Here is a 23643-nt window from a genome sequence, read left to right as displayed (position 1 = left end):
TGTGAGCCACCGCGCCTGTCCGGCTTAATTATTTTTGTATCTCTACCACCTAATCCAGTATCTTTTCCAAAGAGGGAACTTAACAAATATTTGATAAGCAAATATTGAATAAATGTTTAAATGAACAATGTAAACTATAGTACTGACACTTTATTATTTAACTGTCATTAATAGGTAAATTGAGATAGCAAAAGATATTAATTACCTGGGATCACATCATTACTTTCTATTTATATAGTTTTGTGAGGAATGTAAGTATTTTCCTCTCCCTGCTTGAACTCTACCTAAAGTTATATTTCATCAAAATACATAAAAGAATGACAACCAACTTTAGTTGGTAAATTTCCATGTGTTGACAATATAAAAATTTTGCCAAATTCTGCATTCATTTTCCATAACACATAAAAAACAAAAATCTATATTAAGAGATCATTGTCACTGATTTTGTTGAAATTATTCTCAGTAATAGAAATTGCTAGGGGAGGTCTTATTTACGGACAATGTTCCCACAAGATAGACTAAAAGTGCCTACACAAATTGCCTCCAGACCCTAACATGAGTTTCTGCCATTCTAACTCCTAAGTTTTATAATTCTTCTATTGGAGCTTCAAAAATGCCATTCAAAAGTGCCATTTCCACTTACACAATTTTTCTGAAAAGTCACAGGGCTTTGTACTTCCTCTGAAAAAGGGATATTTTGGGATGGTCTCCATGAATTCAGTCTTATCTACTAGTTACATGAAGGTTACCATGTAATTCTTACTAGTTACCCTCATCTGTTCTAAGTAGTTATGAAAAACATAAATGGTTTCACACTTTTGTCAAGAACATGTGTTGAATGTCTGCCCTGATAATGAGCTCATTTGAGAACTTAATATTTAATTTAGAGTAATAAGTAGGGACAATATAAAGGAGTAGTTAAAGCTACTGATATTGGAGGCAATATGTAACACCAACACCCCAAGCTGTGACACTGCACATATCTTGTAAACCAATACTGCAATTAGGTAGCAACCTTGTGCTATCTAATCAATTACACTGATCCATGAGCCTGGAACATGAATATGTAATTGAATATATAAGAAGCACAGGAATAATGACCACAGAGCTATGATGCTGCTGAAAATGATGATGATAAAATAGACAATCATCCTCACAAAGAACTAAAATTATGTCACTACCAAAAGTTGCAAGTATAGTACTTTCTCCACAGTAGATACTTAGTAAGTTCTTGCTTTATTTGGACCTTCTTAGGCTCATACTTAAACTGGGGGAAGATATCCAAAATATTTTTGGAACATCCTTGAAATAGCTTATTGTAAGCACTTGGAGAAAGAAAAAGATTTTCCTGTTTTAATATAAAACCCCAAAGCATCAAAGACCATTCGGACCTGCAAAAGATGCTTGAAAACTAAAGTTTATTGAATGTTGAATAGCATACGTGTGCCTAAATATTTTGCTTTTTCAGAGCTAGAGGAGGAGTACCTCTTATCTTACATTTCCTTATGCATTAGTCTTTTATATTTGGGATTAATTTTTTTTGTTTTCAAAATTTGCCAGCAACTATGAAAGGACTTGACCTATAATAATTTGGTTTTGACTTAGACAGAAATTACAACCCAGTATACAAGCAGGTTGGTTCACTAAATAGAATCTAACCTACTAGCAAGTATCTACTTTTTCAATATATTCCTCCATTTTGAATGTAAATAGTGACATTTCTGAAATCCTGAAATTTATTTATTGATATTTTGATCTGAATGATAAAGAAAAAAAGACAAGAAATAAATGTATTTCTTGGGGAAAATATCCCTGAATATAAAACCATCCACTAGTTGTTACTATGGGAATGAATGAATGCATAAATTCACGGTATTGAATAAAGTAGGTGGATGTGAGAAAACATGCCCTAGTGAGACAGGGGTTTAGAATAATGCTAGTGAGTTTTCTTTCCATAATCATACCCATGCCTACACCCACATTTCATCTAAACAAAATTTTTTGGCTGCAGTATGCCGTTACTGTTTGGGGTGAAATATGAATTTGAGATAAATTATGAAAACAAATACCAAATTTCCTAATGGCTCTACAATGTGAATAATTTCACCGTATTTTTCACTGGATATAAGAAAGAGTAATTTGTAATATTATTTCTATAGGGGCTTTAACCTGTGCAAAATTATGAGCAAAATAGTAAATTTTACTTGGGTAAAAAGTCAGGGGCCCATAGAAACATATCTGTAAAGCTATAGGTGGCACATTCCTAGTACAGATATAGGAATATATTTTACCATGTGGAAAGACTTTTTTTTTCATTTGAAAAAACATATAGCCTTACATAATTTGAAGTAAACTAGAAAGGTAGCATCTTTGGACCATAACCTTATACATATGTTATCCTCCCAAGCTAAAGAAACACATAAAGAAGGTTAAAATAACATTCAGACCAGAATGAAAATTGTTAGAAAAAACTGTCTTAGTGAGAATACACAAGGGAAAGAGAACACAAATTTTCAGGTGGCCAAAGCCAAACTGACCCCAACTTTAAGGTAATGTAGCCAACAGCGTGATTAAGCCAGGTTTATTTACCTTTCTGTAAATTTCAGGGCACCAAGAGGCCAGATTTCCTTGGCAGAGGTATCTGAAAATGTGGATCATGGTATATCTCTTTTGAGACTGGTTTAATAAATGTTTTGGCCAAAAGCGTAGCAATATATTGCTTCCCATAACTTTGAATTTAAGGTTCCACTAATACATCAAATATGCACAAGCCATTTTCATGTCTGAGTGTCAATTAACATGGTGTTCCTTTCTCCTAACATCATGACACTCTCTTAGCCTTCCAAACCAAGTTCTGATGACATACACACTATGGAAAAGAGCTAAACACTGATTCCAATGGCTGGAAAAATTAAAACATGCTTATATTACAACACTGCTAAATGATTGATGAACATTAAATCCTTAGTGGGTGAGGCAAAATGTGAAAAGTGAAATTTTTAGAAAGCCATGTGGTTGGAGGCAGGCTTCCATCCAGAGAGGATAGAATGATGCCCATTGTAAGAGCTGCATGGAAAGTGAGTGGTGAAGATTTTGTGGACCTCATTGTAGGTCATGAGAAAGAGTTGGTTAAAGGTGCAGAAAATCGGGAGATTGGTTTCAACATGGCAGCAACTACAATGCTGAAGAATAAGAGCAAACTATTTTGGGCCTTTGAAAATGTACTGAGGATTTTCAATCTGAAATGCAGAGCTTCTAACATATGTGTTTATTAGTAATAATTAATAAACAAATATGTTGGAGACATTTTAGGAGATGCAAAATTAATTGCTCAGAGCATAAGGATAGCTATCATTAATGATATACCTTAATAACATATTTCTTTGCAAGCTACCTTCCTTCTGGTATCCTTCCATGTGCATGTTATTATTTTACCCTGACTTATCTCCACCAGCTGCTTCTTCCATAAAGGTCAATGTGGCTGCCTCAGCAAGTCAAGAGGCCCTTGTTGAACAGTTTTGAACTAACCTTACCAGCTGTGAAATATGTTTCATCATTGCTCTCACCTACTCTGTACCTGCATTGCAAAATAGAAATTCTCACTCAAAATCACCACTGTCCTTGGGTATTTTGTTTTTTGTTTCTGGTTTTTTTTTTTTTGTTTTTTGTTTTGTTTTGTTTTGTTTTGTTTTTGGAGATGGAGTCTCACTCTGTCACCCAGGCTGAACAGCAGCGGGGCGATCTCGGCTCACTGCAACCTCCACCTCCTGGGTTCAAGCAATTCTCTGCCTCAGCCTCCCGAGTAGCTGGGATTACAGATGCCCACCACCATGCCTGGCTAATTTTTTTTGTATTTTTAGTGGAGACTGGGTTTTACCATATCTGCCAGGTTAGTCTCAAATTCCTGACCTCAAGTGATCTGCCCACCTTGGCCTCCCTAAGTGCTGGGATTACAGGCGTGAGCCACCGGTGCCTGGCCACCACTGTCCTTTTTTATACCTGTGTAGTATTCCATGGTGTGCTAATGGGGTCATTTGTACCCCAAACCTCAGTGTCATGTAATATACCATGTACCAAACCTGCACATGTACCCCCTGAATCTAAAGGTTGAAATTATTTTTTCAAAAAATTAAATTGCCATTATTACTGATGCTTTAGTTTTACAGATTCTGATAAGCTTAAAATTAATATTATAAGCTATAATAACTGCTATAATGTCATTTAGAGATTTTGCAGCAAAATTAGTGTAATTGCTTTATAAATAGTTTTATTGCTATATTAATAGAATCATGAATGACCTGAAGGAGTCACATTTTCCAATTATACATGACTGCATTGAAGGGCATGTGGTAAAATATAAACCATGAGGTTATTTGAAAATTTGGGAATTCACAAATTTTCAAGGGTAGAGTTTGAAGGTACATTAGAAAGTATAACAATTAACCTTCACTGCTATCCTTTTGGAATGAAAATAGAATGTATGTACACTGTCCCTCACTTAAGTTTTCTAATAATATTTTTTATTTGTAAGTGGATGTCCAAGTTCCTCAGAATCTAAAGTCCTCAATTACATAATGATTCCCCAAATGTTTTAAGTTAAAAGCCTTAAGTAAAGGACAAAATTATTTTTACAGCCTTTTTGTTTTATTTTACTTGATATTGTATTTTTGTAATTGTCAGATTCTAGAGATAAATAAAATTTATCTCAATCTCTAAACTTACCCATAAACTTACCCATCTTGTGTATTTCATCTCCACTTCTCTCTCAAGGAGGAGCAGGGCTGGTATAATTGATTAAATTCTCAAGCTTTACATTCATCATAGTCCTATTGGGTAGAGTTTTTAAAAAGGATAATATGTAGGGCTTCCTTAAATGTGGCCCTTTTGAATGTATCTTCTTCTCCCACACAATTTTGTCCAACAGGCTTAGTGACAGGTGTCCTGGTCTAAAAATCAATGCAAGGTCTTACTGCTTGTCCTCTATGGGTTGGCCTTTCCACACAAAGGAGTAGCAAGACCAAGATATTTAGGTTGAGTCTGGAGAATGGAGGTAACTACTAAGCAGTATCTTAGTTACAAAACTAAAACGTGAAGAGAGACAGGGAGCAAGTCCTATGAAAAATGAGAAAGTAATTAGAGTAAAGTGATTAGAGGATTTTTAGGAAGTTTTGCTGTGTGTGACAAAATGTAATTTCCTCTTTGCCACCTTCTCAGGAGATCTGCAATAAAGTCCTACAATATTTTTGAAGTTTTATGAAGTTATAGTTGTATTTCTTTTAGATATTGTGCTAAAATCAGCCTTAAGGCAATCCAGTTTCAATCCAGTTTTGTGGGTGATCCTGAAAACCTGGCCAAATACTGTCATCCAATTTTAGCATTTTTTATATTGGCCATTTGGGTTAATGTGTTCTAAAAACTCAAGTCCAACATCATCATTATTTGTACAAAAAACACTAAAACTTAGGGATGATGTAAGTTATTCCATTTTTTAAAAGGAAGGGCAGTGCTTTTCTATAAACCACGTTTTAAAAACTTTTTCATATAATAGTTATGATCATTTAGAAAATATTTTAACAGCACTACATCCTACTCTTAACTAAAATTGCATTTACTCATAGCATATTTATTCTGAATTCTGATTAAGCAACATTTAAATTAAGAAATCCAAAAATGTAACTTATATGGAACCACAACCTGCCCCCTATATTACAACCGTAATTGTTGTCAATCACAATGGCACGTATGAATATCAACAGACCATGACTTCATGAGTTGTTAAACACTTCAGGCTCCCAAAGGATTATACCTGGAAAATGAATTATGTTGATATAAAATTATATAAAATTTTAAACTTCCAGTCTGATAAATACAAAATATTAAGAAATAATAGTAGCCCTTTGTTGAGACCTTACCCTGTGTCATTTGCAAATATAAGTGCTTTACCTACACTTACCTTCACTTAACCCTCTCAACAACTCAACTAAGGTGGATGCCATTTTGAGCCTATTTTACAGATGGGGAAATGGACACATGTGTTAAACACCTTGCCTAAGGTCACAGTAAATGGCAGAGTCAGGAACTAAAGGAGTTTGACTGTAGAACCATTACTCTTAATTATTATCTTACATGACTATTGATTTCCAGTAATTGTTTACAATAAAATCTCCTGTAAATGAATCCATGGCATTATGTAATAATGTTCATTTCAAAAAACTATATTTGATATGGCTACCACCAATATTAAAACACAGTGTTTAATCTTTTTAAAAAGTCTGATATTGTGCTGGTTATTGATTTATTACCTCTTTATTTCAAATTCACCCTTTTTGCCAGCTCTATGAAAATGAATCTGGACCCTTTAAATATTTTTTTCTTTGCCAGCTGGCAAAGAAACTCTTTCATTAGAGAGTGCTGAAAAGACATGGCAGGAGGAAAAGAGTTTCGTTTCCTGGTTTCCATGTTCTCACTGGGCAGGCACACTGCCCAGCAGCACCCAGTGGCCATCAGTTTCCCTTAGCACACCCTTCAGGTGTTTTTATAACAGAATACCTCTGGTGAGACACCTCCCTGTGAACAGCTTGGCAAATTCCACCGATGTGGTTTCACAGTGACTTCTTTGTTCTCAAGGAACTGATCTCTCTCCAACAAGACCTGAATCTCGCTCAACCTTGGGAGAATGGGAGGTCTTCATCCAGGTCTATCTCAGTCTTAGGAGCAGTAACTGTTTCTTATATCAACTATTCATGTATTTTTAGGATTCTTGTTACTTCATACTAACCAATTCCACACTACATCAATCCTCTGATAGAGTTAATAATATGTTACATTAAACTTTATTCATATTACTGTGTGGTTTCTCTCTCCTAACTGGTCTCTGACAGAGATACATATCCCAAATGAGAAATCTAATGGAAAGTAATCTTGTAAGAAGCAAATAACTAGATGTGGTTTTTTATAAGTACTAGGATATACACACAAAAAAATGCATTGTTTACAAACAAATGTGAAATGATTTTATTTGTAATTATTAATTCACTAAAAATGTTAAATATAGTAACTATAAACCAATTCAAGTTGAAATCTGCTTTATTTTTATCTCATTATTTTATTATTTTTATCTTATTTTTTATTTTTTACTCTATTTAATGGGAAGTAATAAGGAAAGCTCCTGGCATGCTGATTCTTACTACATTTTATAAAGCATTTAAGTTAATTATTTAAATTTATTCAAATAAAACCTAAATCTATCACATTTAATAGATATATGCTATAATCATTATCTGCCTCTGCAATTCTATATGTATTCAAATGCTTTTTATTTTGGCTATAAATAGAGCCTGAGACTGTATTTCAGAAAGCCTTGGGAATGTTTCAAGCCAAAAAGAAAGAAAAAAATATTAGTTGAGTTTAATTCCTTTCAGCCAGTTATGCCTAGGGAAATACATATTGGAATGTAAGAAAGTTAATTCTCATGTGTTTGAAGTGAAAAATTAATCAGAAAGCAGCAAGTTTGTGGGATTCCATAACACACATATTATTGGTAAGTTTAAAAATTCATAAAAGTTAAATTTAAGGCAAAGTTGGCAGAGAGTAACTGATTTTCAAACACGATGAGCTTCATCACAGGTTTAACCTATTTAGTTACCATGACTGAATGGTGAACGTCAAGGAGTGCTTACTGAGGAGTTCATTGCCCATTGAAAACATATGACTCTTAAAACTTTTGTTTATGCATAGAAGTGTGACTTTAAGGATTGGAAAATCTATATGAACAAAAGCTAAACTTTTCTGAAACTTAAGACCACCCTGTGCTGTGATTTTCTCAGTTCTCATAAAATAAACTAGGTCTTACTTTGTCATTACTTAGAAGGAAGACCACCAAAGAAAATCCAAGGTGTGACTACATGCAGTGATTCAATAACTAGGCCCTTTTTGGGAATCAGCTTTAATATTGGCTTCAAAATAGTGTTCAAAGCTGTCTCAACCACACACATCGTCTACATAGATTGCTTTGGTTCTCTGATTTCTGATTTAGACACTGACCCCTTGGAGATTGCAGAGAAGTCAAGGGATAAAAGTGAAAATGCCATAGGACTGATTCAACTCTAAGAGTGCTGGGAAAGTAGCAGGTTTGAGTACACTCTCTGTACTCAGATCCTTTCTGGATGGAATCCTGGCTCCTTCACTTGGTACTTCTAGCGTTAGGCAATTTGCTGAACTTTTCTGAGCCTTAGTTTCCTCAGCTGTAAAACAGAGATAAGTCTAACCTCATAGAGTTTCTGTGTGGAGTAAATAAAATAACTTGTATAAAGTGTCCTGCACACAGTAAATTAAATGTCAGTTCCCTTCCCTAATATCCCCATTCCTGGGAACATATTTTTACCCAATATTAGTTCAAAGCTTCCAGCAAGAGATAGGTAAAGACAAAAAGGATGTAGAAAGGAAGGTATGTAGTCATGAAAATCAGAACTAAAAAATGAAGACATAGGGAAAGAAAAGTGGAGGGCAATGTAGAGGACAAAATGAATTTGTTGCTGTTTTCCAATGATTATTTCTTTCCTTTTTATGCTCTAAGCTTTCCGCCATTACATTTCTTGACATCAAATAAATTGCAAAAGAAAGTAACTAGAATATACTTCACTGCACAATCAAAGAAAGCACAGTTTACCCAAGAAACCACTGGTTCCAGGCGTTGCTTTTACTTATAAAACATAGAAATCTTCTAGATTAGTAAGCAAAGAAATGCCCATATGCAAAAGATACTAATTATTGCAATGCTTTTTTTCTGTTTTAAATTGCACATCATAAAGCCAGCAACACTAACTTTCTAGCAACACAAACACACACACATGCATGCACACACACTTTTAAGCATTGTCCTATCAATTGTGTTATTTCATTTATTTATTTTTCATAAAGGATAGAACATTGAAAAGACTTCACTAGACCATTGTCAACAATTTTAAGACAATGCAAAAAAAGTCAAAACTTTTATTTTAAAATAAGTCAAGTTTTAAAATAAATACTCAGGGAACAACATATAATATGCAGAAAATACATATTCTGAAAAGGTCACTTACTTAGTTTTGGTTAATTTGAGGACCAGAATTTTATCTATAGAGCATGCTCTGTCCAGTGCAAGCACCATATACAATATTTACATGTGCTTTTAAGTAGCAAATATATGAGACTAACTAAAGTATTCATAATGATGAAATCCATATTCTATAATAATAACTATGTACATTTTTTTTTTACTTCTATATAAATTATGTAATATTCAGCATTCTGATATTTGTCTTCAGTTTCTCCTCATTAAGAAACTGATGGCAACCCATATCAATGTGGGTATGAAAATCGTCCCTTTCCTATGAAGATCACGTCTCATGTCCATGCAGTCTGGTATTTACTGACACTTCACCTTCTTAGTTTTGAATCCTTATTAGTGTCCACAGGTAAATCTTGTTAATCTGGTCCTGTTTTTCTTTGCCTCTCAGTGGACACTCTGAGATCGACCTTCTACAGCTCTGTTCTCTCTTCTCTTTAAATACAATTATGACCTTCCTATAGTCATAATTGACAACGGGTCCTCCCTTTACTCAACCCCTTGACACTTCATATATAATTCATTTTACACTCTTTGATGACAGTGACAGTCACTGAAAGCCCAATGTTATATGTATGATGTTAAATCCAGAATTTTGGTAAGCAAGCCATAAATTTTCTTTTAGACAGATGTAAATATGTCACATTTTTACCAAAAATATATTTTGCCTCTGATTCCTCCTGACATATATTTCTAATGGCTGTTAGCATTCTGTAAGAACTTTCAAACATAAGTCATATATATATATAAACCATTTGGGAAATAAGAATAAGATAGAATGTGAAAATCATTAAAATATCACATAGGTCAGTTTTGCCCTCAGATTTACATGTGAGATTCACTTTTTGAGATGGAGTCTTGCTCTGTTGTCCAGGCTACAGTGCAGTGGCACCTTTTCAGTGCACTGCAACCTCCACCTCCGGGGTTCAAGTGATTTTCCTGCCTCAGCCTCCTGAGTAGCTGGGATTACAGGTACATGCCACCACATGCAGCTAATTTTTGTATTTTTAGTAGAGATGGGATTTCACCATGTTGGCCAGGCTGGTCTCGAACTCCTGGCCTAAAGTGATCACCTGCCTCAGCCTCCCAAAGTGCTTCAATTACAGGTGTAAGCCACCACACCCAGCTGTGATTCACTTTCTGTGGAGCAAGATTTCACTCCATCTCTTAAAAAATGTGTGTGACGAGAACATGTTTGGGGCCAATTAAGAGATTATACTTCACAAAGACTTGCTTTATATTTACACCAAATTAAATCAGCAAAATGTGACCAAAATAATCCAAAAATAGCAAACTCTGAAGAGTGAGGACACATGATGTGCTTTCCAAGTATTCACAAAATCATAGAAAGGGTAAAAGTTGAAAAACATGGGAAAATTACAACATAATAATACAGACAAGCAAGGTAACAAGGAATCATTCAGAATGTGATACATAACTTTTTTGGCTTACTATGTTGAAATAATTTTAAACCTACAGAAATGTTTTAAAAATAGTACAGGGAACCTTCTTATATTCTTTATCCAATTTTTTTAACATTTTGGAAAATGTATTTTATTATTCTTTCTCTGAAAGTTTTGCTTCTTAATTCCTCAGTATGTATTACCTAAGAACAAGAATATTTGCTTACATAACTACAGTACAATTATCAAATGTAATAAGTGTAACATTGATATAATACTTTTATCTAATTTTTTAAAAATCTATAGTGCATATTGCCATTATGCCAATTGTTCCAACGACATCATTTATAATATTCTTTTTCTCTTCATTCTAGGATCCAGTCTAGGATTATGTATTACATTTAGATATTATGTTTCTTTAGAAACCGTGAAGTCATTTTGTTACCACGAATTTTAATCCAAACTCACAAGGTTCTTCACCATCCTTATTCTATATTTGCATCTTCCTTCTGTGAGAACCCTGGCTCTCAACACCAACAACACGGTTATCCAATTTTGTCTAATTCTGTAATAAAAACAAATAGGGTTTGAGAATTTCTACACTCATATAACTAGAAAAAAAGAAACCTACTAAAAGAATTTAAGATACAGGGCCAAGTACTGTGCTCAAATTATCTGGATTAGTTTTTTTCCCCATTTGGTGTGGTTATGCTACGTATATGAGATACAATTATTTGTTTGAAATACTGTTTGTATTCCATTCCAGGTATTTTCCCTATCTTTACTGATTTTATTTCCATTTTGAATATGTAGAATACTGACATGCTCCCAAACGTCAAAAGCATACACAAAGGTATACTCAGAGATGTGTTCTTCCCTCCCCATCCCTTCCACCACTCCCTCTCTTACAGGTAGCCAGTTTCAATGTTTTCTGACTTATCCTTATGTTTCTTTCTGAAGAAGTCAGCAGATACGTATTTGTTTCATTATTCCTCCATCTTTCTTATATAATAGGTAGCTTACTCTGGAGATTCTTTAATACTTTGTATTTTTTCTCTTAAAACACATTATAGAAATAACTTCCTATCACTTCATAAAGCTCCTCCTCATTCTTATTTTATAACAGTATTGTATTCCACTGTGTATATGTAAAGTTTTTCAACCAGTTTCCTGTGTTTAGACATTTATAACTATTTGCAATTATAAACAGTGCTATAATGAATAATCTTGTGCATATGTAATTTTGTATGGTTGGAAGTGTACCTTCAGAATAAATGATCAGAAGTGGGATTGCTGGGCTAAAGGTAAGTATATACAGTATGTAGTTTTTTTAAATTCTACTTTATCTGATATCAAAATTTAGTACTCTGATTTTCATTTTTTCCACTTGCCTGGTATCTCTTTGCCCATATATTTAGTTCTATCTTTTTAAAATTTCTGTGTGTATTTGATATGTCTTTTTTATACAGTATAGAGATGTATTTTGCTTTATCAGCCAATTTTAAAAATTTTTTCTTTAATAGGTGATTTAAACCCTGTCACATTTTTATATGACTAATATGTTTGATATCAATTCTATCATATTATTTTATAATTAATTTATTATGTTGTACTTAAACCATAGTCTTTTCTTCTCTATGTTCTTTGCTGTATTTAAAATTTTTGTTTGGTTTAGAAAGGTTTGTATTTTTTTACCTATACACCCAATTTTGTGTTTTAACATCCAATTTTAACATCCAATTTTTATTAAAAATTAATAACTGTAATTAATAAGTAACTTACCTTGAATAAAATGTTCCAGAACACTAACAAACATGTCTATCACACATTATGAACTCAGTTTTAACAAGGTTTGGGAGTGTAGCCTACTGCAGCAGAATGTCCCAGCTGAGAAAGAAAGAGGCTCAAATCTCAGCCAGATTTAAACAATGGCATTCATGGACCAAATTCTTCTTGATTTTACTGAGTTCAGTTTGTAAATAAATTATTTCCAAAGATGAGAGTTCAGAACGCCTCACACAACCTGTCTGTAAAGGTTGGGTTATTACTGGTACGCCCCCTCATCCAAGCATCTTCTTTGCTCCAACACTGTTATTTTGATACAGCTAAAAGTTCACCTCCCCAGCTCAACTCCAGTACCTCTTAATGAGGGAACTGTAACACTATCCAGGTGTCTCCCAGCACAGTGATCAGAATGTCATTGCTCTGCACCGTCTGATTTATGTCAGCTTGGTTAGAAATCACCCACATGCTGGAAACCCCCTGTGGAGAGTGTGCACTGGCCCAAGGCCATAGCTCTCTTCTTCTCCTTCTTCTTGTTTCCTTCTCTCTGCCCAAAATCTGTGGTTGAAGGGACATGCTGTGTATTTGTGAAATTATCCTCATAGGAATACAAGGAAGAACTCTGGCCTCCTTGAAATAATTTACACCTAATTTAGTTTAAGGAGCATAAATGATGGGACTGCTTCATAACATCAACAAGAAGCATCATTTGCACAATTTTTCATGCGGTGTTGGAGCACATGCAGCAAACACTTCCTATCTTCTGGGGCTAGCAAAATCTCTCAGAGTAAGAGATTATTTTTGACATTATGGTTCTAAATCTGAAGAAAAAAAAATAGTCAGGGCAGATGGCCTGGGGCCAGTCAGGAAACCCTTAATCACCCAGAAAAACAAGGAACAGGAGAGGTCATTATTCTTAGTGGGCCAGACTGTAAAACAATGTTTTTAAGTCTTCAGATTTATAGCAAAGCACCTTGAAATATCTCAGGCAATTATGAAGAATAAGACTGCTCCAAAAGGCATTATGCAAAATTTTCTTGCTCATTTTTCTTAAGCAAACAAAACTGCCTAACCATCTTCTAACCTCACTAGTGAGATTTCCTGTTGTAGCAATCACAGAATTCTTTCACCATGGTAAATATGGCACAGTAAATTAATCCTAAGCATTATAATAATTTAATGGAAGAAGATATTAATTAGGAACAATAAACATAGACTTATTCATTTTCAAGTATATAATTTGGCCCTAATATCTTCCACCTGTCAGTGTACAAAGACTATGAGAAATTGACTAGAAGGCCTTCAGGTGGGTGAGCCATATTGGACCAGAGTCATAAATCCTAGAATTAAAGGCAGCAGTAAAGATTAAAGTGAAAATGAAATTAATACTTAGAGTACTGCAATGTGCCAGGCTCATTGTACCTAAACCCTTTCATTATATCATTATATCATATGTACATTAAATCATTTAATACTTAACAATGACCATGAAATAAAAGCCTTATTACCTACATTTTTATAAATGAAGAAACTGTCACCTTGACTAGGTAAGTGACTTACCCAAGTTCACACAGCTGGCTTTCCAAAGACCATATTCCTTCTAGAGTTCCACACTAGCAATGGGCAGACCCATGTGGAAACAGGGCCTAAACCAAAATATGCAATGACATTTTGTCATAATAAAAAGTAATAATAATAATGAGATTTTTCATGTCACTCTTATTGTCAGTACATTTTAACAAACATATCTTAAAATGCTTAAAAACACACATAAAAAGCTGGCAGTAGCTTCAGTCAGCTGTTGAACACTAAAGCCTTAAAATTAGCACACATGGGTGGTTACCATAGAAAGCTCTGATGCTGAATAGGAACATGCTAATAAATGATTTAGTCATATATTAAAAGTTCACTCTTCATATTCTAAGTGGCCCAAGTAATATAGGAATGTATTTTGGAATTTCTTGGGACTATTTTCATAAGGAAAGTTCAAGGGAAGATATAATATGCACTAGAAATCAGGCAAACTTGTTTTAGTCCAGCTGAGTCATCAGGGTTGGTCATTTAACTTACCTGGGCCACAGTTTCTCCATCTACAAAGTAAAGGAATGTAACTGAATAATTTACAATCATTTTCAAGGGTAAAATTTTGATTGTGAGCTATGTTTCATCATAAATAATTTTGTTTAAAAGGATGGCTCATAATCCTGAATTTCATAGACTCTGTTCCTCCCCTACCCAAGGGTTTATAGGAACATGGATGAGAGATCACCTTTAGAGACAACTCCAATAAATTAGAGACATATGTTTCTTTTGACCTTAATATTTACAAAGTTATATCTTGCTTATATGGCTTGAAGAAGAATGATAAATATAATGTCCTCAGAACATAATTCTTTTTTCACAACTAGCATACAGAGATGAATATTATTGATGCTAAGATCAAGTTTCCTGACTCTCAGTAGGAATCACTGTACATGTGTTAATTAATCATTGGAAGCCTGGTCCATTTTTTGTCCAAATGAGCAAGTAGCTGCTGTTAGAAAGAAATAGAAGATTAAATATACCAGGCAACATTATACATTAAAAAGGTAAAAGCTATAAACTTTAAAAAACTATAAATTAATATGGTAAAAGTTAACATGAAGAATTTAAATACAATGCTAGTATTGTTTCATTTATAGTTTTCTATAGGTATTTTGTTTTAGATGTTTCAGTTTCCTAGTCATGAGTAAATGAAAACTGAATACTTAGATAGAATTATGATTATTTTAACAGCAAAAATTAGAAAAGTATCTTCAGTAAAACCAAAATTTCAGGGAAATTTATAAAAATGTCTTCAGTTATTAGAATTTCAGCAGATTATAGGGATATATACAGCAATAATAATACTATAGGAGGGAAATATTACTATTATACAATAATAAATATGGTGAAGTGAGTCTGTCTTCACAAGATTACATGTTGAGGTTAAAATTCATCATTCTCTTTAGAGTTTCATAGGAAAAGCTGAATTGTGTCTTATTCATGTGTAAACAAGGCCACACTCAATACTATGTGTTAACATGTATACAGGTGTGCATTTGTGTATATGAACATAAATGTGACTATGTAGTAACAAATTGAATTACTAACTCAGTAAGCCAGTATGAAAGAAGTGTTTATATAAAATGAAATTTGGCATAGTGCTCTGAAATCAACAGAACTAGATCTCAACCTTAACTTTCCCATTTACTAGCTGTATTCATCTATGTTCTTCAGAGGAACATGAGCCAATAGGATATATGTACATGTACATAGAAAGAGATTTATTTAAAAGAATGGTATTATATGACTATGGGGGCTTGGTGAGTCCAAAAATCACCAAGGAGGCAGGAAGGCTAGAGATATAGGAAAGAGTTGCAGGAAAGATATAGGAAAGGCATTTCTGCTGTAGAACCAGGAAGATCCAGTGTTGCAGAGAAAGTCCAAATGCAGTCTGTAGGGAGAATTCCCTCTTGCTTAGGGATGGTTAGGTTTCTGTTCTCTTCAGGACTTCCAACTGATTGGTGAAGACCCACTCACAATATAGAGAGCAATCTGTTTTACTCAACATCTATTGATTTAAAAGTAAAGTTCGCAGAAATATTCAGAATAATGCTTGATCAAATATCTGTGCTCCATGGCTCAGCTAAGTTGACACATAAAATTAGTCATCACACTAACTGTGCAAGCTTAAGCAAATAAATAACCTTCTCTGAACCTCAGTCCTTGTGAAATTTGTATAATAATATTTACCTCTTAGAGTTGCTGTGAGATTATGTACATATAGTGAGTACACAGCAGGCAATTAACAAATATCAGTTTTCTATATGTACATATTTTTATGACCATGAGTCCTCAAGTATAACTGGCATATTTAAAGTGAAATAAAACTGAAAAAAAAGAAAAAAATAAATAAAATATATTTTGAATATATGTTCTCCTCACAGAATTGATAAAGAAAATACAATAGAAAGTAGTTTACTCCTGTTTACTCTACATGCTTACAATGGACTATATCTTAATGGTGTTCCTATAACTTGACCTAAGGCTCCATTTGGTTTGGTGCCTAAAACCACACCTAGCCATGTGTTAATGATCAGTAATATGCATGCTGCTGTTCTGGAGCAGTTATCTACTGTCAAATTCTTACTTGAGACATGTAAAACAAGCAGAAATTCGTTGTTTTAAAGAATGTTTCACTATATTGCCCAACCGAAAACAAAGTAATATTAATTACCTCTCATTTGGAAGATTAATATATAATTTTTAAAGATAGATGAATGCAGCCAGCTAAAATAGAAGCTGCTCTTAATCTCTAACCTTTCCTCCAAATTTAACCAAAGCCTCTTTCTGAGGTTAGAAGAACTTCAGAGTTTCCCTCAATTTTTCTTCATTTGTGCCTCTCTCTGCAGTTTTGGGTTCCAGCTGGAAGCAAACATACCCAAATACCCCAGATGAAGTTGTTCTCATAAGATGTCCAGCCCAGTTTTCAAGACTTGAGAGGTTCAGAGGGTTCAGATAAAGTTTGGGATCAGCAGCCAAGCACTTGAATGCTTATCTGAATTGAACCTTCTAAGTTTCGTCCAATATTAGCCCTTTAACTGGAAATAAATGTTCATTACCTCTAATTAGCTCTTTGTGTCTTAGATACATCTGGATCTCACATAGCATTAAGATATTACACATTTGTCATTTTGCATGTTTTTGTGGAGAATTTTGTGTTGTAATATTTTAATACATTAAATTATAGTCACAAGCGGAAATAGATAAAGAAGAGTTTAGTGATATATTTATATATTTGCCGATTACCAATATGTAAAGACATATAAGTTTTAGACTTGGCGATGGAGATCACCTAATTCTATGGCAGAGGCATATGACATGGAACTATAATTCACTATTTCTCCCCAAAATAATTAGCATATTTAACTAGTAAATGTTTCATAATCTGTATGGAAACCCAAGAGCAGATAATTCCTTTTAATTTAAAATTGGAAAAAGTGAAAAAGAAGTTCTGGTTTGAGATGGCTGAATACAATTCTTTTCTCCCACTAGAGACCCCAATAAAATGATAGTAAAGGATAAATCTTTAACACTGAAGAGAATAGGAAAGGGGTAAATAGCAGTTAGGACATTGTAACAACTCTATGTAAATCAAAAATGAAATGGGAGGAGTGAGGTCAGCAGACTAGAGTTACCTGACACCTCCCACCAAGAAAAGCAGACCAAAACAACAAATAAATAAAAATATTTTGACTAGAGAGACTTAGGAAGTATGCTGAAAAGCACCAGGGAAATAGCAAAATCCCAGGGTAGAACCATAGGGAAAGAAGTGAGGCATTCTGCCTCTGCCACACTGTCTCCTTCACCAGAACTGGCTTCTAGTCAGGGTAACTCTTACAGGGAAAATGTAAGTTGGATATCCCCAGCCATCCCTACTGCTGCCACAAATGTCAGCAATCCTTGCTCAGGAGAATCCCCTAGTCCTCACAGACCCTAAATCCAATTCGAAGAGTATCCAAAATTTCACACAAGTACACTGCTGCAGAGTAGGAGCGTACACTGAACCCCATACAATGCACCATACCTCACTAAAACTCCAGGCTGTTAAGGATGGGTACCATCTTTAAACCAAGCCCACTGCTAGAGTGGCTAGAGTGTGTCCTGTCCTGGCAGTTTGTAGCAACTAACTCTCACCATCCCCGAGGCTCCAAGATCTTTCTGTCACATTCACATGGGTGCCTATAGCACCACAACCCTGGCTGCCTGGATTCTAGACCATACGAACAACTAAGACTGGTGCTCAAGTCCATGCAGGACATCACCCCTAAGGAAACAGGTATACCTGTACAGGGGGAATACTACCATGCAGCTACCTCAATGCCCTGCCCACATGCACTCATGTTGTACACCTGGCTGGACGGCAAATTCATGTGCACTCACACCTAACCTGACTGCCAGTTCTGCAGCAGCTCTGCTTCCCTACAGGCTGTTGCAGGTCCTCCCAGCGCCACTACACTCACACTGAATCCATTCTTGGCCTGACAGCTGTTATGGTAGAAGAGTCATCCTTGCACACAGACTGCTGCAAGACTTCCAGGTTCCACTACACCAGCATGAACCTTCACTTAACCCAAAAGTTGGTCCAGCAGCAATGCTGCCTCTACAGGCAGATAGCCACAGGACTTCCCATCTTGATGTACTCACACAAACCTGTGCCTGGCACAATAGCTGGCCTGAGGGTGGCCCACCCCCAGACAGACTGCTGTAGGACTTCCCGGCCTTGCCATGTCTACACATGGCTCAGCTCAGTTTCAGCTATCCCAGCAATGGCCTCCACCTCCCTGGAAAGCCTGACACAGCCTCTTGGCCTGTTGTGCCTACACACGCCCAACCCAACAACCAGCTCAGCACTCCCACCTACAGCAAAACTAAACCAACACCATCATAAACTCATGCAGCCTAGACCACTAAGGCAATCACTGAAATTACTGACAGTGATTACAGCTGAAGAAACTGCATGGAGATCATGTTACTGACTCACCCAAAACGAAAGTCAATGCACCATACCTCACTAAAACTCTAGAAAGTATCTACAGGAAGAAGTCTATCCCTATGACAATTAATTCACAACTTGGAAAAAGGAACTATTTCACAAGATGCATAGATCAATGTATGGACATAAGAAATATGAAGAACCAAGGAAGCATGACATTTCCCCCCAAACAAACACAGTAAATCTCTAGTAGCAGACTCCAAAAAAAAGGATATTAACAAAATGTCTGAAAATTTTCAAATTAATGATCTTAATGAAACTCAGTGAGATACAAAAGAATATAAACAAACATTTCAATGCCATCAGAAAAGCAATTCATTATCTGAATGAGAATTTCAACAGAGATAGATATTACATGAAAAAAAAACAAACAGAAACATCAGAGCTGAAAAAATTCAGTTAATGAAATAAAAACTGCAATTGAGAGCTTCAGGAATAGACTAAACAGAATAAAGAATATCCGAACTTAAACAGATCATTGGAAATAACTCAGATGGGAAAAAATAAAATAAGAATAGAAGATGATAAAAAAAGCCTATGTGGCTTATGGGATGCCCTTAATTACACAAATTTTCTCATTATAGTAGTTTCAGAGGGAGAATAAATAAATAAAGTCACATAAAACCTATTTAATGAAATAATAGCTGAAAATTTCCCACATATTGGGAGATATATGAACATCCAGATTCTAGAAGCTCAAAGCTCCTCAATTAGATTCAACTTCCAAAAAATCCCCTCTGAGGCGTATTATAATCAAACTGTCAAAAGTCAAAGAGAGAGAGATAATTCTAAAAGCTGCAAGAGAAAAGCATCAAGTGATATAGAAGGGGATCTCCATGAGACTATTAGCAGATTTCTTAGCAGAAAACTTGCAGGCCAAGAGAGTGAATGATATATTAAAAGAGAGTTTAACAAATAAATTTTTTCAGCCAGGAATACTATATCCAACACAGCTATCCTTCAGAAACAAAAGAGAAATAAAGACCTTTACAGAAAAACAAGGCCTGAGAGAATTCATCACCATTAGATAAACCCTACTAGAAATGCTTAAGGAAGTGCTACAACTGAAAATAAAAGGACAATAATTACTACCATGATAACACGTGAAGGTATAAAACTCACTAGTAGCAATAAATTCATAAATCAAACTCAGAATACCACAGTGATATAATGGTGCTATATAAATCTCTCAATTCTCTGACATAAAGGTTTAAAGTAAAAGTGGTCAACAACAACAACAATTACAATTAGTGGCTAAAGAACATGTAATAGAGAAGAAAAATTAGGCAATAAAAATTTAAATTGAAAGGAGGAAAATATCCAGAGTATTTTTATGTGACCAAAGTTAAGTTGCTATCAGTTTAAAATAGTCTATTTTGGCAAGACTCTTTATGCTAGCCCAATGATAACCGCAAAGAAAGCAATTATAGCAAATACACAAATAATAAAGAGGAAAGATAAAAGCTTCACACCAAACCACAAAGGTATACAACAAAAGAAAAAGTGGGAGTAAATAATCTATTAAACAACAATAAAATAATTAACAAAATGGCAGGAGTAAGTTCTTATCTAACAATAATCTTTAATGTAAATGGTTTAAATTCTTTGATTAAAAAATATAGAGTAGCTGCATGAATAAAAAAACTAGATCCAACTATATTCTGCCTACAAGAGACTCACCTTAGCAGTAAAGACAAACAGACTAAAAATAAAGGGATGGGAAAAGATCCCATACAAACACAAATTAAAAGCAAGGAGGAATAGTCATATTTATATACAATAAAATAGAATTTCAGTCACATATAGTAAAAAGAGGCAAAGATTATTCTATAATGATAAGGGGTTCAGTTCAACAAGATGATATAACAATTGTAAATATATATGCACCCAAACTGGAACACCCATATATATGAAGCAAATGTTATTAGACCTAAAAGGAGAAACTGAAATGCAATTATAGTAGGGTACTTCAACAGCCCACTTTCAACAATACCCTTACTGAGAATATACCCAAAGGAATAGAAATCATTCTATCATAAAGACACATGCACACATATGTTCATTGCAGCACTATTCACAGTAGCAAAGATATGCCATCAACATAATACCCATCAATGGTAGACTGGATAAAGAAAATATGGTACAGGCCAGGTGTGGTGGCTCAGGCCTATAATCCCAGCATTTGGGGAGCCTGAGGCAGGCAGATCACCTGAGGTCAGGAGTTCAAGACCAGCCTGGCCAACATGGCAAAATCCTGTCTCTACTAAAAATGCAAAAACTAGCCAGGCATGGTGGCACGTGCCTGTAATCCCAGCTACTGATGAGGCTGAGGCAGGAGAATTGCTTGAACCTGGGAGACAGAGGTTGCAGTGAGTTGAGATTGCACCACTGCACTCCAGCCTGGGCAATAAAGTAAGACTCCTCAATTTTTAAAAAATGTGGTACATATACACCACAGAATACTATGCAGCCATAAAAAAACAAGATCATGTCCTTTACAAGAACTAGATGTAGCTGGAGGCCATTATCCTTAGTAAACTAGTGCAGGAACAGAAAACAAAATACTGTATGTTCTCACTTATAAGTGGGAGCTAAATGATGAGAACACATGGACATATAAAGGGGAACAACACACACTGGGTCGTATGGAAGGGTGGAGGGTGGGAAGAGGCAGAGGGTCCAGAAAAATAACCACTGAGTACTAGGCTTAATACCTAGGTGAAAAATAATCTGTACAACAAATCCTCACGACACGTTTATCTATGTAACAAACCTGCACGTGTACTCCTGAACTTAAAAGTTTAATTTTTAAAAAGATCAACAAAAAGAAATGTTTGTTTAAAAAAACAAAACTGAGAAACTTTAACTATATTGAGGAAAAAAAAGACTCAAAAATAATAAAAGATGAAAAATTAGACATTACAATTGATACCACAGAAATACAAAGACACAGAAGAAATTATTTTGAACAACTATACTCCAACAAATTTGATAACATAGAAGAAATGGATAAGTTCCTGGAATACAACCTACCCAGATAAAATTATGAAAAAAATAGAAAATCTGAACAGACCAAAGAGTGAGAGAATTGATTCTGTAATAAAAAGTCAGGGGTGCAGCCAGTCCAGACCTGGGGGCTCCACATGCTGCAGCTGTCCCCAGGTGCCCCCGCCATAATCTCCGTGGAGCCTCACAGAGCAGAGCCAGCAGACTAACCTGAGCCAGCCACCATGAGCCAGGCAGTGGGCGTCCAGGTGCAGGGAGGGACATGATGCACGTACATGGCCCTCGTGGCCACCATGGCAGACAGCGGCCCTGGCTCCAGGGAGGGGGAGTGGTGACTCAGGACCATGTGTTTACTTTAAGAGCCCACCCCCCAGGGCCACAGGAGAGGGCCTGGGCAGCACAGACGATGAAGGTCCAGTGAGGCGCCAAGGGAAGGTCACCATTAAGTATGACCACAAGGAGCTACGAAGGGCTTCAACCTGGAGGAGTGGATCCTGGAGCAACTAAACAACTCCCCAGCTGCCAGGAAGAGGTGATACCAGAACTGGAGATTGACATGGATGAACTCCTGGACATGGAGAGTGATGATGTCCAGGCTGCCAGGGTCAAGGAGCTACTGGTTGACTGTTACAAACCCACCGAGGCCTTCAACTCTGGCCTGCTGGGCAAGATCAGGTGCATGCAGAAGCTGAGCCCACCCCAGAAGAAGTGAAGGTCCTCAACCCAGGTGAATGGGGGCTCAGGACAATCGCTGTCCCCCCGACCCCGTAGCAACAGCAATACCGGGGGACCCTGTGGCCAGGCTCAGTGCCATAAGCAGATCTCTTCCATTACCCCCTTCATTTTCCATTTTTAGGGTTCTTCATTGTTATTAAACTGATGAGATTTTTTGTGTTTTTATGTTGACTTAGTGGCGCAGGCCCTTTAATAAAGCTAGGACATGCCTTTGGTGCAGCTAAAAAATAAAAATAAAAATAATAAAAAGCCTTGAATGAAAGAGAAGCCAAAGGTCTGATAACTTCACTGCTTAATTAGTTCTAAAAAAGAACTACTACCAGTGCTTCTCAAACTATTCCAGAAAATTGAAGAGGAAGGAATACTTCCAAACTCATTTTATCAGGCCAGCTTTATGTTGATTTCAAAACTGGATAAGGACTCAACAACAACAATAAAAGAAAATTACAGGCCAATATTCCTGATGAACATAGATGTAAAAATTCTCAACAAGATACTAGCAAACTGAATCTAGGAGCACATTAAAAAGATCATTTACTATGACCAAGTCAGATTCATCCCATGGATGCAAAGATGGCTTAATATATGCAAATCAGTAAATGTGGTACACCACATTAAGAGAAAGAAAGACAAAATCCATATATCATTTCAATAGATAGAGAAAAAGCATGTGACAAAATTCAACATTCTTTCATGATCAAAACTCTCCACAAATTAGGTATAAAAGGTACATACATCAACACAATAAAGACCCACAACTAACATCGTACTGAATAAAGAAAAGCTGAAAGCTTCTCTTCTAAGATCAGGAACAAGTATGCCAACTTTCACCACTTCTATTTGATATAGTTCTAGAAGTCCTAGTCAGAGCAATTAGGCAAGAGAAAAAAATTAAAGAGATCTAAACTGGAAAAGAGGAAGTCAAATTGTTCCTGTTTGTAGATTATATCATCTTATATATAGAAAACCCTGAAGACTGCACCAAAACAATGGTAGAACTAATAAATATATTCAGTAAAGTTTCAGAATACAAA

At 35.4% G+C, this 23643-nt stretch overlaps 1 pseudogene; it reads left to right on the top strand.

The window, feature by feature from the left end:
* Positions 1-3050: 3050 nt before the first annotated feature.
* Positions 3051-22688, top strand: LOC103241008 (protein phosphatase 1 regulatory subunit 14B pseudogene; annotated as a pseudogene).
* Positions 22689-23643: the final 955 nt, after the last annotated feature.

This window comes from Chlorocebus sabaeus, chromosome 13, assembly GCF_047675955.1.
Source record: "Chlorocebus sabaeus isolate Y175 chromosome 13, mChlSab1.0.hap1, whole genome shotgun sequence".
Classification (NCBI taxonomy): domain Eukaryota; kingdom Metazoa; phylum Chordata; class Mammalia; order Primates; family Cercopithecidae; genus Chlorocebus; species Chlorocebus sabaeus.
This window is presented reverse-complemented; position numbering and strand designations above follow the sequence as displayed.